Here is a 14,908-nt window from a genome sequence, read left to right on the forward strand (position 1 = left end):
CCCGCCAGCCCAACGGCCCTGCGCTCGCGAGAGCCGCCTCGCGCCGCCCCCACTCTTTCCCTTCCTCCTTCCCTCCCTCCTCCCCCCCCCCCCCACTCCGCGCGCCCGCCCGCGCGGTGTTGGCGGTTGAGAGGGGGTGGGGTCGCCGCGCGGCGTAACCGTCCCTCGCGGCTCTCAACGGTCGGGGCAGGTGGCGCCAGCCCCACGCTTCCCCCCCCCCCCCCCCCCCCGCCCCACGGCGAGGTGCCCGTCAGGAGCGGGCGCTGCCGCCCGCGGTAGTAAAAGCGGAGCGAGGGCAGCGCGGGGCTCGGGCGGCCGGCGGCTGGCAGCCCCTGAGGGGAGCGCGGGAGTGGGCCCGTGCCTCTGCGTCTGCCTCTGCCGCCGGGGAAGGGGGCGAAGGCCGGCCGCGCTGGCGGCCACCGCCGTACGGCCACGTTGTGTAGCGCCCGCTCCGCGGTTGCTGGGCGAGTTGACACGTCTGCCCAGAGCAGAGGTCCAGGGTTTTGCTCCCGAAAGCAGTCTGTTTTGGGTGAGCGCAGGTGTTGCCCGAGGTGACACAGCAGCCAGGCTTGGAGGGAAAGCCCTGGAGGTAGCTCAAGGATCTGCTTGGTGTGCTTCACTGCCTGGGGTAAATATGCCCTTCCGTGTCTTGCTGCCAGAAAACGGGATCATTGCTAACAGTAGGCTAAGCCACTAGTTACTCTTTGCGCTGTAAAATCCAGCCGTGGCAGCACATAGGTGGCGTTTTATTTTAGTATATCTTGTTCAGTACAGCCCATGCTTAGGAATGAGCTTGCTTAGTTGTCTCATGATAAAGACTGTAAAGGCTTTATGGCATATTTTCAAGGAGACGGTGCATTTAAGCCATCTCAATGAGAGCATGTCTTTATCTGCAGAGAAGACAAAGACCTGGGCAGCGTTTTGCACTTCTGTTCCTCTCATCTTGTGAATGTGTTCCCAGAAAAAACAGACCATCTCGTCAGATGAACAGCCGCTCTACAATTGTATAACTGCCCCTCGAGAACATAAGGAGTCTCAGCTGCTCTCATTAGGCTACAGGGAGTACTTTGGACCTGCTGAACATGATGACTGCACGCAGCGATGTAGTGTTGAAGCATCCCTTCCTAGTAACATCAGCCTTAGAAATAATTCACAGTTTCACAGCTCGGTCACAGAAGTTGGCAAGTGCCAGTGTCTTCCCAAAGGCAGGTAGACAACACAAGAAACTCAACCTAGTGGAAAATAGCACTAATAATGCTTAGGATTTTCATAAAACTTTGCATTTTCAACACCCTGCATAATGACTAGTTTAATCTACCTTCTGAGATGGTTCAGTAATGACTGCCTCCAAGAGGAAACAGGATGAAGTTCTTGCCAGTAGAAGACCCACAGTTAAAATATTATTTCTCTTCCTCCTAACTTTGTATTAATTTATCTTGCAAATAGGCTATATTTAATCGATATAAGTAAACTCTCCAGCATTAAGAAAGTCTTAAGCTCAACAAGTCATAGCTTGTTTGGTTAGCAGCAGTGTTTACCAGAGAATTGTAGAATGTTTGGACTGTCTGAGCACAACTGTGGTGCAGGTCAGAAAAAGGCAGAGTTGCGCTCTTGCCTCTGGATTTCCTTCTTTCACGAGTTCAGATTAGAATTTCCACAACACTTTACTCTGTTCTCTTAATTTCCTTTGTATTTTAAAGGTGGGGTTTAGAAAACAAAAAAAAAAGTAGTAAAAGATGTGAAGTACTTTGACCCATCTTCCTACCAAGATCTTATCTTCAAATTCGTACTGACTGGTCAGATTATTCTAGACATCTTTTTGAAAGCACATAGCTTCCCATTGCCTTAATGTGGTGTTCCACTATATTCGGGGAGGATTTTTTTTTTCCAGAAATCAGTATGGTTATCAGTGTGGATAAACATTCTAGCCTTGATCTATCTGTTCTGATTGCCCTCTTAGAGATTGTATTAATGCTACCTGGCCATGACTGAAATATTTCAGTTTACTTCTGTGAGCCTTGGATCAAGTGTAGCAGAACGGTGGCTCTTGGTGATCCGCAGGTAGCAGCCGGAAACCAAGAGGAGTTCCGGGAACCCCTCCTAATGAAATGAAATAATTTGAAAGACTGGGTTTAAAAGACTTTTACTTGAAACAAATGCTAGAAAATAGCCAGATCAATTAGAAATAATGTAACACAAACAGTATATGCCATTAGAAGTTTAGAAAAGAAATTAAATTTAAAAAGAGAATTTTTTAGTTAAGAAAGAAATCTTGAACACTGAAATCTGTAGGTTCCGAATTGGAGAAAAAGTACCTGATTGCCATCCGGTTAGTGGTATACCTTACCCAGGTCCAGATATGATGTGCCAAGAAAGTTGAAGTCCCAGTGCATCTGCAGACACCTTCAATGCCAAAAGAATAGAGTTTCAAGAGAGAGGCACTTTTATCGTCTGATCACAAGTATAACTTGGTAAATAATCAAGCAAATTTTTATTTTCCTGTCTTGGGCCAGGCTAGTTTTAACTTCAATCAAATTTTGTTACCATGCTGTTAATTCTAACTGCCAGAGAAGTTTACTGTTTCTTGGCTGTGATTTCCAGTGTTTTTTCTGTGCCTGACCATCTCTTTTTGTTTTGCAGAGACAAAAAGTCTTAACCTGTAAACTGTAAAAATTATATTCTATAATCGATCCTATGACTGGTAGAAGGCCCACAGAAGTGTCTTACCATTACTGCGTTGCTTCCCGTGTTCTTTACGTGCACTTCGTGGTTGTTATTTTGGTAGGAGCAAATCTCTTTTGCCCTATTGGACAGGCAGCTATCATAGATCCTGATCCGTGATTGAGGGGCCTGGGTATTGCTAAAGTATGTAATTGTATCTGTGAGTGGAGTAATTGCACCAATATGAATAGAGGAATGAACAGAAAATCAGGTGTTCTGGATTACCTGTGGAAAAAACCATACGTACCTTTACAACTTCTGAAATTAATGCACAGCTAATTCATTTGTTCAGATTTGAAGTGAACAGCGAACGAGGTAGGAATACTTGCATATCAGTTTCCCATAAAAAACTTAGAGAGGCCTGAAAATACAGGGCTCACTGAGCTCTCTATGATGATCATATATATGAAGGAATATTGCCAAGTTTTTAACTACTTATGTTATTGCTCCATAGCTTTTGTTATTCTTGATCAATTATTTGATTTTATAGGTTTTTTTTTTAACCTAACAGAGGTTAAAGAATACCTATAAAGGGAATAACTTACTTCTATATTCATATACAGTTTCATTTGTTGTTGCTGTTTATACTCCACATCTTGGAGGTTAATAACTATTAACTTCCATAGGAATCTCTCTGCCATATCTGACATGATTTATTTTAGCAACAAGGAAAAAACAATATTTTTTTAACTTTTAAGTTATTTGCTCACTGGCTTTAGATGTTCAGTGTCTTTCAGTCTCGGTATACATTTCTTCTTCAATACAGAGCCTTCTCTTTTATGCATTTTAATGTTAGCTGTATTATTACTTAGTGTTTCTCTTTGTCCTCAGTTTCATTACTTCCCTTTAAGAATTTCACAGATAAATCAGTTGCCACCTGTTTTGTTTGTTAAACATATGAAATAATTCCCTAACACTTTTCTTTTAGAAACAAGTAGATAATAGAACTTCTGGACAACTTTTCCGTTAGGAGAGGAATGCCTCAACTCAGGCTTACGTTCAGCTTTTTTGCTTTGTAGATACTGCTTATTACAGTCTCTAGAAAGAAGACTGAACTCAGCGAAAAGCACAGTCGGACGCTAACTTTACAAACCAAAACTGAACTCTGATATAAGCCCATATAGTGACTGAAGTTTATTTCCCATTAATTTTGAAGCTGAAGTAATAGGTCTTATCACGCCTAGATGGGCTATATGCAAGACAGATTAGGAGATGAGCTGTGTGTGAAGGAATGTGGGGATGTCTCGGTAAATTTGGAATAATGTAACATTGAATTAGGTCCATTGATTTTGGACGTTTTTAAACCCAGCTTAATGTATGGGATACACACTTAAGAGTCTGTTTTAAGCTAGTACAGCTTGAAAATGCTTATTTTTGAGCTCAAGGCAGTGCTTGACATATTTTCTTAACATAGCATCTGCTTTTGTTCCTTAACATTGTTTCAGATATATCGTATTACATAGGTATTACATGTAACCTTTTTTAAATTTTATAATATCACTTGCCAGGATCTATTAATGAAGTGATACTAAACACATACAAGTTTTTCAGAAAGTTCTTTCAAAAATTCAAAACCATAATATGAATAGCCGCGTAGGAAAATTCATGTCATTAGTGAAAAACTTACTAATATGTTTTAGTCTTTGTAAAAGGTGTGATGTCTGAAGAGCCTAGTCATAATATCACAGAAAATAGAACAGGTTAATCTCTAGCAAAAATGGTTTGATTCTGATGATAAGTTATAATCTTTGTCTAATGGTATATTTCACAGAAAAATCTCAAAAGACCGGACTGGAACCAGTAGAAACCTGTGGGCACCAGTGAAGTGTTGACCAGCTGACTGACCGGTGGTGCCTTGCCTCAGAGTCAGAGGTAGGTCTGCTGAACCCAGAGCTCAGCTTGAAATGGGAGCTGGGAGCTGCTCTATTTTAAAGATGGGTCTCTCAAGTTCCTCTGGCTCCCAGCTCTTGGTCCCGCTGTGGCTCTGGCATATATTATTCAAAATGTGGTCTAGTAAGTTATTGACTTACGTACTGGAGATACATTTTCAATAAAATATGTGAAATCATTTCATTTGCAAATACAGGTTTTTAAGACGTCACCTGGTATGGGATATTTCCAACTGTATGCATGCAGCTGTGTTTTCAAGTGGTAACTTCAGAACTGCAATAATTAGGCTGAAGTGAAACAGCAGAGAAAGTACATAGGCAGGCCTTTGGGCATAGCCATCTGTAAGCAGGTGGATAGATTTTCAATATAATAGGGCACACTCCTACACTAAGTAGTTACATTTTCATATTTGACTGTAGATAATTACAGGACAAATACTGAATGCCTGGGCCTATCATTAGATTAGGTCACTTTATAGTATTGTGGTATATATCTGCAGAAAACACAGACACTACAGAAGAGCTGCAGAAAAAGATTCTTCATCAGGTCTCCATAAGGGAACACAGAGAAGAGGGAAAAAAGCATGTTGCTCAGGCACAAGGGTATAACAAGGAGACTGGGGGTGAGACCTACCTAGAGCAGTGAGAAGTAGACTATTTGCTGGCACGTTGCAGTTCTTGAGCTCAGGCTGACTGCACAGGTATTCTTGCCTTACGAGGCCTTCCCTTCATCTCACAGCTGCAATCCCTCCTACTCAAGCATGACTTACTTGTTGAGTATTTTAGTAGTGAGTGGCACCTATAGATAATGAAATAATGTATGTAACATGTAGAATTACAGTCAGAGAATCAATTGAGCTGCTTAGCATAACTGCAAATAATTTTAGTGTTTCCATATTCCTAACTCAGTTCTTGACCGTACAGGTATGACCTTTCCCGCAGTGGGCAGGATTGTTTTCTGTGTTTTACTAGAACACTGTCAACACTGGCAAACCAAGTGCTTAAGTAACCCTATTATGTTTGTCAGTGCAATGATATAGTTTAAATCCTGTAAAGTCAATGAGAGCTTGTCCACTGGCTTTAATTTCACAAAATTAATCATATGAGTAATCTGGGGTCGGTTTTAAAGAGCTGGTATTTCTTTTTATGAGAAATGCCACTAACATGGACACTTCAGTTAGTTTTAAAACTAATACTGATTTAGCTCAATTTCAGTTGATACTTTTTTGCCTTCTGACTCTGTCTTAGGAGTATCTGTATAAGATATTCATGCATTTGTCCTGGTGTTCTGTCCTATAGCATGATATCACTTACATTAAAAATCCCTGTGGTAATTTCCTTGGTTGAGCACAGCCATCAAGTTCGGCTTTGCTAGATTATCTGTAGGCATCTACCTCAGCAGCTGTGCTCTCTACAAATGTTTGTGTTGATGCACAATACTGCTAGCTGCATATTAAAGATCTCGAACAGAAGCAGACCACTACTGATGTTCTTCCTGTTCTCCATTCTTGTATCTCTTCATCCTGCTCATCTGTCTTTCGACCTCTGTTTCATTAAGTCTTTGGGACTTTGTATACTCTGTTTAGTCTTTAGTCACTAATATCCTTATGGACTAGTCCAGCCTGCTGTTTGAACTGACAGCCAAATAACCCCTACTTTGTCAAGTCAAAGATGTACTGTAAATATTTAGTAGCAGATCAGAGTAGCACACCTGCATTTGATAAATACTGGGGGAAATGACTACATACCTCAGTTTTGGCCACAGCAGAAGAAATATCCACTGTTAATCTTAACTTTCAAGGCAACTGGCTCAGTTCACCATTTACAAAACCAAGTCACAAGGCTGAAGTAAGAGCAAATGGCTGTATTAAAAGGTAAGGGATATGAATCAGAGGTCCAGCAGTGCCTAAGTTTTGCACACTTCCTCTGGGCACCTAGCAGGCATCACAGGAGTGAATATTCTACCTTCCAATGCCACATTTTCCTAATAGGAGGGCCTACTTCACGCAGAGGCTCTTAGGGCAACTGCAGAGCCTTGGTTTTACAGTGAGCCTGAACCATCGTTTCAGAAACTGCTCTGTTAGTTGTCCTAGGAGATTTCAGCAAGGACATCATGGGTACCCTAGGATGAACCAGTGTTTCAAGGCAGTATACATTTTTTTTAAACCAGATCTGTTACTGTGTTGGTTTCCCTGGAGAGATCAGCTTCTGTTAAGGGCAAAAGCCACTTAAGCAGCTTATGCAGTAGTTTATTGCCTTTCTTCCATCCCAAAGTCCACATGATTATTGAGGGGGAAAAATGGTAAATATGCAACCGAGTACTAAATGTGTCATAATAGTGACTTAGTAGCTTTAAGTGCGCTTACATGATCACAGGACTTTCAGATATTTCATAAGATTAGATGCCTTTTCTGTAATGTGTTGTCATAATCTGTGGAGCTACTTCATTTATACGCAGTAGGAAACTGAAATAAAGTTAGGCCATAACTTAGACTACCAATGAGTAGTACCAAAAGCGTCCTCTTCATTGGACAAAATGCGTCAACGTTAAAAGTCACCACAAGTCCGTTTGTCCTTGTGAGTCTTTTTTTTTTTTTGTGATGGAAACTGTGCACACATGCCGCCTCAGCTCTTTGCAGATAACAGCAATTACTTCAGCAGCTCAGTCAGCTCAGCCCTTTTCGAATAGGTAATGCTTACCAGAATTTTGGTCAATTTGGCTGTCTAATAAGGTGAACTTTGCTGGGTCATTTATATAACTAATACTCACATTCAGTGATACAGAGAATTGTCATGAGGCTCTTCAAAATCTCCTTTTAATTGGCTGAAGAAATTCCTCTTCTGGAATAGAATACGATCTCCTTGCTTAGAAAGACAGCATAAGCAAAATGTTAAAATTTGTGAGCTGTGGCCTTCATCACGAAGAAGCTAAGCAAGGGAATTATTTTTTTTTAATTCCTAAAAGTGTGTATAATTAATGAATTCCCTTTCTCCTATTTTGCAGGCACTCTCAGTGTGGAAAGGCCAGTTAGGAGACTGAGCGAAGCCATTGCTACAGAATGCAAACAAGTGCATCTTCTTCCTAATGGCATCACTGTAGAGATGCAAAAGAGAAACACCAAATTCTAAGATTTACTGCAGGTACAACAGGAACAAGGGATAAGAACAACTTAATAGCATAAGAAGAAATTAGGGAACAAGGTCGTTGTTAGAAAGGTAGTGAATAGTTTTCAGCATCAAGAATTCTTGTGTAGGTACAGATTGTGTGAAGACTAATGAGGCGGTCCCTGAGCAACAGCTTATATAGTATGGCACTGAACACATGAAATGGTAAATAGAAGGACACAGCAGAGAGAAGATAGCAGGGCATGCATTTTTATAGACTGTTTTCACGGATTTCACTTTAGCTTTAGTTTGCACTTGCTGTTCCAAGCTGCACTAGGTAGTTAAAAACTTTTTTTTTTTTGGCTACTTAACAGAAGGTTTGATGGTACTGTTCTTAAACATCTCCTTGTATATGTTTCTAATGTTGATTAAGTACTTTTGTTTATTTAGGCACTGATTGTCCGCTTAGTCATAAGGAAATGAGAACTGGTGGTGATGCCAGAAAGTTTTCACGAAGAACAAAGCAAGCAGTCTACAAGATCGAATAAAATGGCATCCCATACTCACAAACAAGCACACACTAAGATTAACATTCAAATTGATGTTTAATTCAAAAAATTAATCAACCCTTATCCCATGCAATCCATACAATTAATCTAGTACTGTACAGCCATACAAATGTATAGATACTCCACACCAGGAGTTTAAACAATAAAGCACAACAGGCTTCTATAAAGTCTTGTAATGTATGTGCATGACATGTTCTGGAGCGTTTCAGTAAGCAAAAAATGCCCCATATATTAGCAGTAAATTTCTCCCTAAAATGGCCTAATCTAAATGCATCTGAATACATATAGTTTCCCTAATTTTAGTCTTCCTGATTTCTTGCGACATGGTCCGTACCGAGGTATGGGTGTTTACCAGTGGTGTGAGTCAGCTGAAGCCAAATGACAGCAAAAGTTTACGGAATCCATATCCTAACAAAATCTTCATTTTTAGTTGGAAAACAGAAAGGTAGTATGCAAAATGAAGTATAACACAAATTTGCTTAAACTATTTGTAGTGTTAGAGGAGGTGTCATCCTGCCTTCTGAATACATGTTCCAGTTCTGCAGTGGCTAAGAAAATAGCTGATATTTCTGTGAAGACCCCACACTCTCTGGGACTTGTTTCTTAGGTAATGTCAGGACAAGATAAATGAGGTTTCCTAGAGTATGTTAGCAACTTGTAACCCATTATAAGCAATGTCATGGTTCTAAATAAGGTTCCAGTGCGTCCAATATCTTGTCATCACCTGCCATGGTTTAGTAGTGTTTTTGATATAGATGCAGTCAACTTCCTCAAGTCATTAAAAATTAAAGAGTTACATTTCTTGTGGTTAATGCAGCCGCTCGGTCTTTTGGGAGGGTAAATTATGAGCATATGGCCACCAGCACAATCTGGAAGCATCTCTAAAAGCCAACTTTCCTTTCAGGAATGTTCCTTATGCTAGATTATGAAGACAAGCCATATGTGAGAAGAGACAGTTGTATCCTTTTGGAAATAATCAACATCCTGTGGCATGAAAGGAATGTATTTATTTTGCATATTATAAATACATTAAAATATTTAATGATTAAAGGACAAGTAGAAAGAAGAAGAATGTAAGTTGTGTGTTATGGCTCTATTTCCTTAACCTTGCTCATCAGCGTAAAAGTATTTAAAGCTAAATTCAGAGTTTCTACTTCACTTTGTAAAAGCAGCTGTAAACCTGGTAAACAGGCAGATGTAAGGGCCACTGAAAGTCTCTAGAACAGGTGAGCCTGACCCTTTATATTTTATAGGGAACATTCTCGTAAGGGGTGATATCAACCAGTTCTCTAATTTCAATTCATCTTTCATTTTATTTATATAGAAGGACATTAATCTTTATTCCGTTCTACCAGAGAAAGAGAAAACGGCAAACAAAAGAAAATAAAATGCTGTGTAAATACAGCTATGTAAATGCTCCATTGCGCGTGTTTTGCCTCCCTCCCCTTGGAAGAGACTTAGAGGTAAAGACCACCAAACCTGTTGTGGTTCATGGTGACATTATTCAGTCAGAGGTCAGGTGCAACAACACTGACAGTGGCAGAGCTGCTCAGTCAGAGGGTTGCTACTGTACCATATGGGCAGGATTATGCCTGCCAGGCGAGGCTGTGCTAGGACGGGGAGGGAGGGAGAGTGGGAAGGGACTGAAGTCTTTCAAAGCTCACCTTCCTGTTAAATCTGTACTTGCCGTAATACGTTCCTGGAAAATTTTCAGATGTTATAGCAATAAGTGAGGTAGACTGGAATACCTTGCAAATCTTTCATTATTAAAACCTGTTGAAAGTGAGTGTATAATACTGACAAATCAGAGTAGCAGCCCTTGACCTGTGTTTCCTACTCACCTAGCAGAGGTGCATATGACTAAATAAAACATAAGACACTGGAAAATCAGACTCAGTGTGTATGCATCCATATTTTATCTCTTTTCACCCCAATCTCCTTCCATTTCTATTTGAATAATGATCAGGATGAGGCTGAAACTAAATGGGAAATCCATCCTCCAAGGAAGCAATGCAATATTATAATACAAAAATCGGTTTTGTGAGAATTGGAAGCTGGAAGGCATTAAACGGAAACGTCCTGTAGAGAATCAGAACGAGAGAGCTTATCTGTAACACAAGTAGGAATTTGGGGAGTTTGCTGCTAATGCCTGTTTTCAATGCACTCTTGCAGCGGTGGTCTTTAGAGACTAAATTTTTCCTGCAACGATAACAGCAGTGATACATGTACTTCTAGTAAGAATTTGGGCTGAATCCCTGGTTATGCAGACAGTGCAAAGTGCACTGAAAGAAATTCAAACACAAAGCTGGTGCTGCTGAAAATCAGAGTAACCTGATTTTCTCTGTTCCAGTGCTGTTAGTGGCTGCAAAGAGGTGAAATATAATACGAGAATGTCTACTTTGCACATGAGTGTGTCTCCAGCTGTGCAGAGATACTGCCAGTCCCTCACCTTTGAAAGGTGTTACTGCCTCTTTTACCTTGAGTAAAGTCATCTCTGTTGTAGACCACAAAAGTGTGAATCATACATGCCATTATTAGCAACAGTGTGAGAAAGAGGAATTCATGGTGTATGGAGATTGTGTTTGTCCCAATTTGGAGAGTCATTATACTATGGTAGGCTCACTTCACACAAGTATTTGGCAGGGAGATTTCAAACCTGTGCTCTTTGTTCATGCACATAATAAAGTAAATTAAAAATCACTTAATATGCGGAAAAAATTGAGCCGTACAGGGCTATGGTTCTGCATTCAATAATATCAAATCTGTGCTTTGCTGGATTCCCTGGCAGTAAAAATTCGATCTGTACTGGCGTGAGCACACGACTGCATTTTTATCAAATTAGCCAGAGCATATGTTACAATGTTTATTCAGACTTGATGCCAGCTTTCTGTCAGTTGAGGGAGGATAAATTATACCTGATCCAGCGTAAAATTGGAATAGTACAACAGACAATATCTCATCTGATATGAACTCTCCTGGGACAAAATTATTTCTTGAAGGGGTTTCCTATCTCACGGAATGATAGTCTACCACCTTAATATGTGGTAAACCCTACACAGTCCTTAGACAAATCTTTTTCCAGTCGGAACATGTCTATATCTGATTAGCTGTAAACAGACTGACAATTTTTCCTCAGAGGGAAAGAAGGGGAGAGTCACAAATTCAAATTGCCTTTTACACCTTAGGCAAATACAGAAATTCTTCAGAATATGATTTGTGTAGAAATCCCAAATGTGCTCGTGTATAACTAAATAATGAGATGGGAAAAAAAAAGTCACAATGATAATTAGGAACGTAATTCTTGAAATTATGGGGTTGGGTTCAGGTCCATATTATGAAAGACAGAGGATTTGATTTTGTGTTTCCCTCCATGAGCCTTCTTCTAAGTATGCATCTGCTGTGCCGTATTATGGATCCTGCATTCTGAAGATTTCATTCTGAAGATGAATTGTCATGTCACTAGTTACTAGAGGTGAAGACAGTAAACAATATTACAGTGTGAACCAGGTGATTTTTGAGATTTCCTCTCAAGTCTAAGGGTCAAATCCATTAGTAGGTGTATACAGTGCTACTAGCTGTGATATATGATTTCCTGAGGTTTTTTAAGATTTTGTTTGAATTTTGTTAATTATCATTTAGTTCCATTAGAATTTATGATTTTACTGCAGTAGTGCTTGTCTTTGGCCAGGGATTGTCACTGATTCTGTTATTAAACATTCAACGGCGGTGCCGCTTAACCCAGTCTAAGCAACCCTAGCTACTCATTTCTGCTCCTGCACTGCAGTCTCTACTGTGCCAGAACAACAGTTTGTATGAGTACATAGAGGGTCTGCCCATGGAACTATTGTAAGTGAAAACTAGCAAGGATTGTGAAAACTGGTGCTGCCACTGAAAAACTTTCTTTCCAAACTACACAGTGTGTCAAAGCAAATGGAGCTGGGAACTTACAGTAGACCTGGCAAAAGGGGATGGCAGTATGGAATAAACTGAAGGAAGGATTGTTCATGACAGATCGAAGGTAAGAGCATACCTCTACCTCCATCCAAGGGAACGAGTTAAAAGTAGAAAAAGATATTCTAAAGTAGCTGCAGTCCTACGAATGCAGAAATACTTCTGAAAAATGTAGTGTATTCTGAGGAGTGTAAGTCAGCTTATACTGGTATAACTGCATCTCTGCCAAGCATGTGCTGGTATAACAACATCAATAAAAATGTTCTCTTAACTGACAGTTATGCTAATAAAACTTTTACAGGTGCAAGAGCCCTAAAAAGTGGAATTGTCAATGAATATCATGTCTGTCTCATGTAAACATTGCACACCTCAAATTCAGCAATAATTCCTGTTATTCAGATCTTAGTTTGTGGAGCAGTAATTCTAGTAAGATAGCACTTTGGGAGGATTAGAAGTTAAAGGGCCATTCCGTTTCTTTTGATACATTTCAGTAAACTTTCCAGAATCATCCTAGGCAGGGCTGAAGCACCTTTCAGGATTCTCATGCTATTATTTACGCTACTGCTACCACCTCTTCAAAGCTTATGTTTGTCTTTGGAGTGGGACCACGTTGTACTGAGAGACTGCTGTTTTCAATACACTTTTCTGTGGAGGAATAACTTAGACTCTTGGCAGCGTACCACTATTCAGTCCATACAAAGCACTCACATCATGTACTCTAGACACAAGGTTGGGCTCATGACCGTCCAGATGTAATCTGTACTAGCGGTGCAATTTTAACTGCAGTCCCGTTGTCCTATATACAAGTACTACCTGTATAGAAGAAGAGAAGATAACTTAAAACATGCTTTTGGATGGAATATGGTGAAAAATGATGCTTGGAAAAGCCCAGCAATATAAAATATTTACAAGAGAAATTTGATAAAATATACTAAGTTAAGCTGTGATGATACATAGCTATTTGCTGCAATATGTAGATACTTATTCCAAAATGTAATATGTGTATATGATTTCAACCACCAAGGGGAGCAACAGTCATCCAGTGAGTACAGTCCACCTGGGACTGGATGGGTCCAGCTACCCAGCAGCAGACATTCTCCTAGACAGAGGCATTCTCCTAGACAGGCTCTTTTGGATGCTCAGAGACTCAGGAGACTCAGGCAATTTCACAAATCCTGAAACAAAGAAACTGCTGAAAACTGCTGAGTACTTTTGGCCCACATACCCAAAAGAAAGGTCAGATTTCCTTGAATCATGGGGCTTACTAATTTGCAGGAAACCAGGTGGGAAGAAAAAGTGTGTTTGCAGTCTCTCATGAAGCAATTTCTTATGAAGTAACAGCACGGTTACTAATTACATTAGTGTAATACTTTAACTATTAAGATTTTCAGTCATTTCATCTTTTACTAAATTACTTCATTACAATATTCATGTAACTGTACCTACATAGGAATGATTTTTGTTAGTCCCCCAGCCGCCCTCCACATAGCTTCCACACTTGCCTCAGCCACCTGGTTTTGTTTGCTGCTCTGAGATCACAGTGATTGGATTAAATGTTAAAATGCTATTTTGCAGCCAGGTTTGCTACCTCTTTGTATGCATGTTCTAGGAGTCAGCATTTTGCTCTAACTCTCCTTTGTGGTTCCTGCAATTGTTGTGTTGAGATTCTAAGTCTTTTTGCTCTGTGGAAGAGGCAAAAGTACAGGAAAGTCTAGAATTCAAACACTGAAACATGTTGAGAGAATTAGGAATTGATTAGTTACCATCAGGATCACAAGCAGGCCACCCTATGGCATTACGTTAAAGCACAAGGCATGAAGATATCCAAAAAGAAGAGAATTGACAAGTGCTGGTCTTCCAGCAGAACTGAAACTGAGTAGGACATTTTTGAAGGACATTGTCAACTTGCTCTTCATTTTGGAAACAGACGATACGGAAGACGATGCTAACTGTGGTTTGACTGAGGAATGCTTGTATAACCATGTCTCCAAAAGCTCTTCAGTACACAGAAACCTGATCTCTCTGAGATGGACGTAGTCTCGCATTCCTCCTCCTCCTTTCTTACCTCCCTCCCAGCATCTTGTGTCCATCAAATACTGTGGCTGTAAGCTGCACTGTAGAAGAGTCTATTAAGAACCATTGCACTTCACATAATTATAACTTGCTGGTGTAACATGATGTTTTGTATACACAATGTTTATTTTTATTCTTGGAATTGGTGCTGTTGACTTTGAGATGTGGGTTAGTTTTTATGAATGCTGCTTCCTGTCTATTTAAGTTAGTCATGCTTACGTGTTGCAAATAACAATTTGTTTCTGAGAGCAGCTAGCCAGCTAGCCATGACCATTTTCCCTTCTTTCATTCAAAGTTCCCTCTTCAACCCTCTGTGCAACTGCCCCTGTTCTTAACATGCGTTTAAAAATGCGGTGGCTTCAAATGGTGGCCTGTGAGAGTCAGCTCATTTGCTGGTGGTGCTCCAGTGAGCTAGCCACTGTTCTGTATGCTCCTGTGCCAATCATAGCAGCCTCCAGAGAACATACCCTATCATCAAAACATGTAAGTAAGAGTATTTTGATCACACAAGAAATAATTCATCATTACCTAGTAATATTTGTAAAACCTTACCAATGCATTTTTTTTATCAGTAAAAACACTTTTTTACATATAAATCTT

General features: G+C 40.1%; 1 long non-coding RNA gene across 1 annotated transcript; it reads left to right on the top strand.

The window, feature by feature from the left end:
* Positions 1-245: 245 nt before the first annotated feature.
* Positions 246-12,972, top strand: LOC104153420 (uncharacterized). Its single transcript, XR_011140710.1, has 6 exons — positions 246-628; positions 4,493-4,593; positions 7,615-7,751; positions 9,189-9,242; positions 9,403-9,510; positions 12,202-12,972. It is a non-coding gene; the product is annotated as an uncharacterized lncRNA (long non-coding RNA).
* Positions 12,973-14,908: the final 1,936 nt, after the last annotated feature.

The sequence above is a fragment of the Struthio camelus genome, chromosome 4 (genome assembly GCF_040807025.1).
Source record: "Struthio camelus isolate bStrCam1 chromosome 4, bStrCam1.hap1, whole genome shotgun sequence".
Lineage (NCBI taxonomy): Eukaryota > Metazoa > Chordata > Aves > Struthioniformes > Struthionidae > Struthio > Struthio camelus.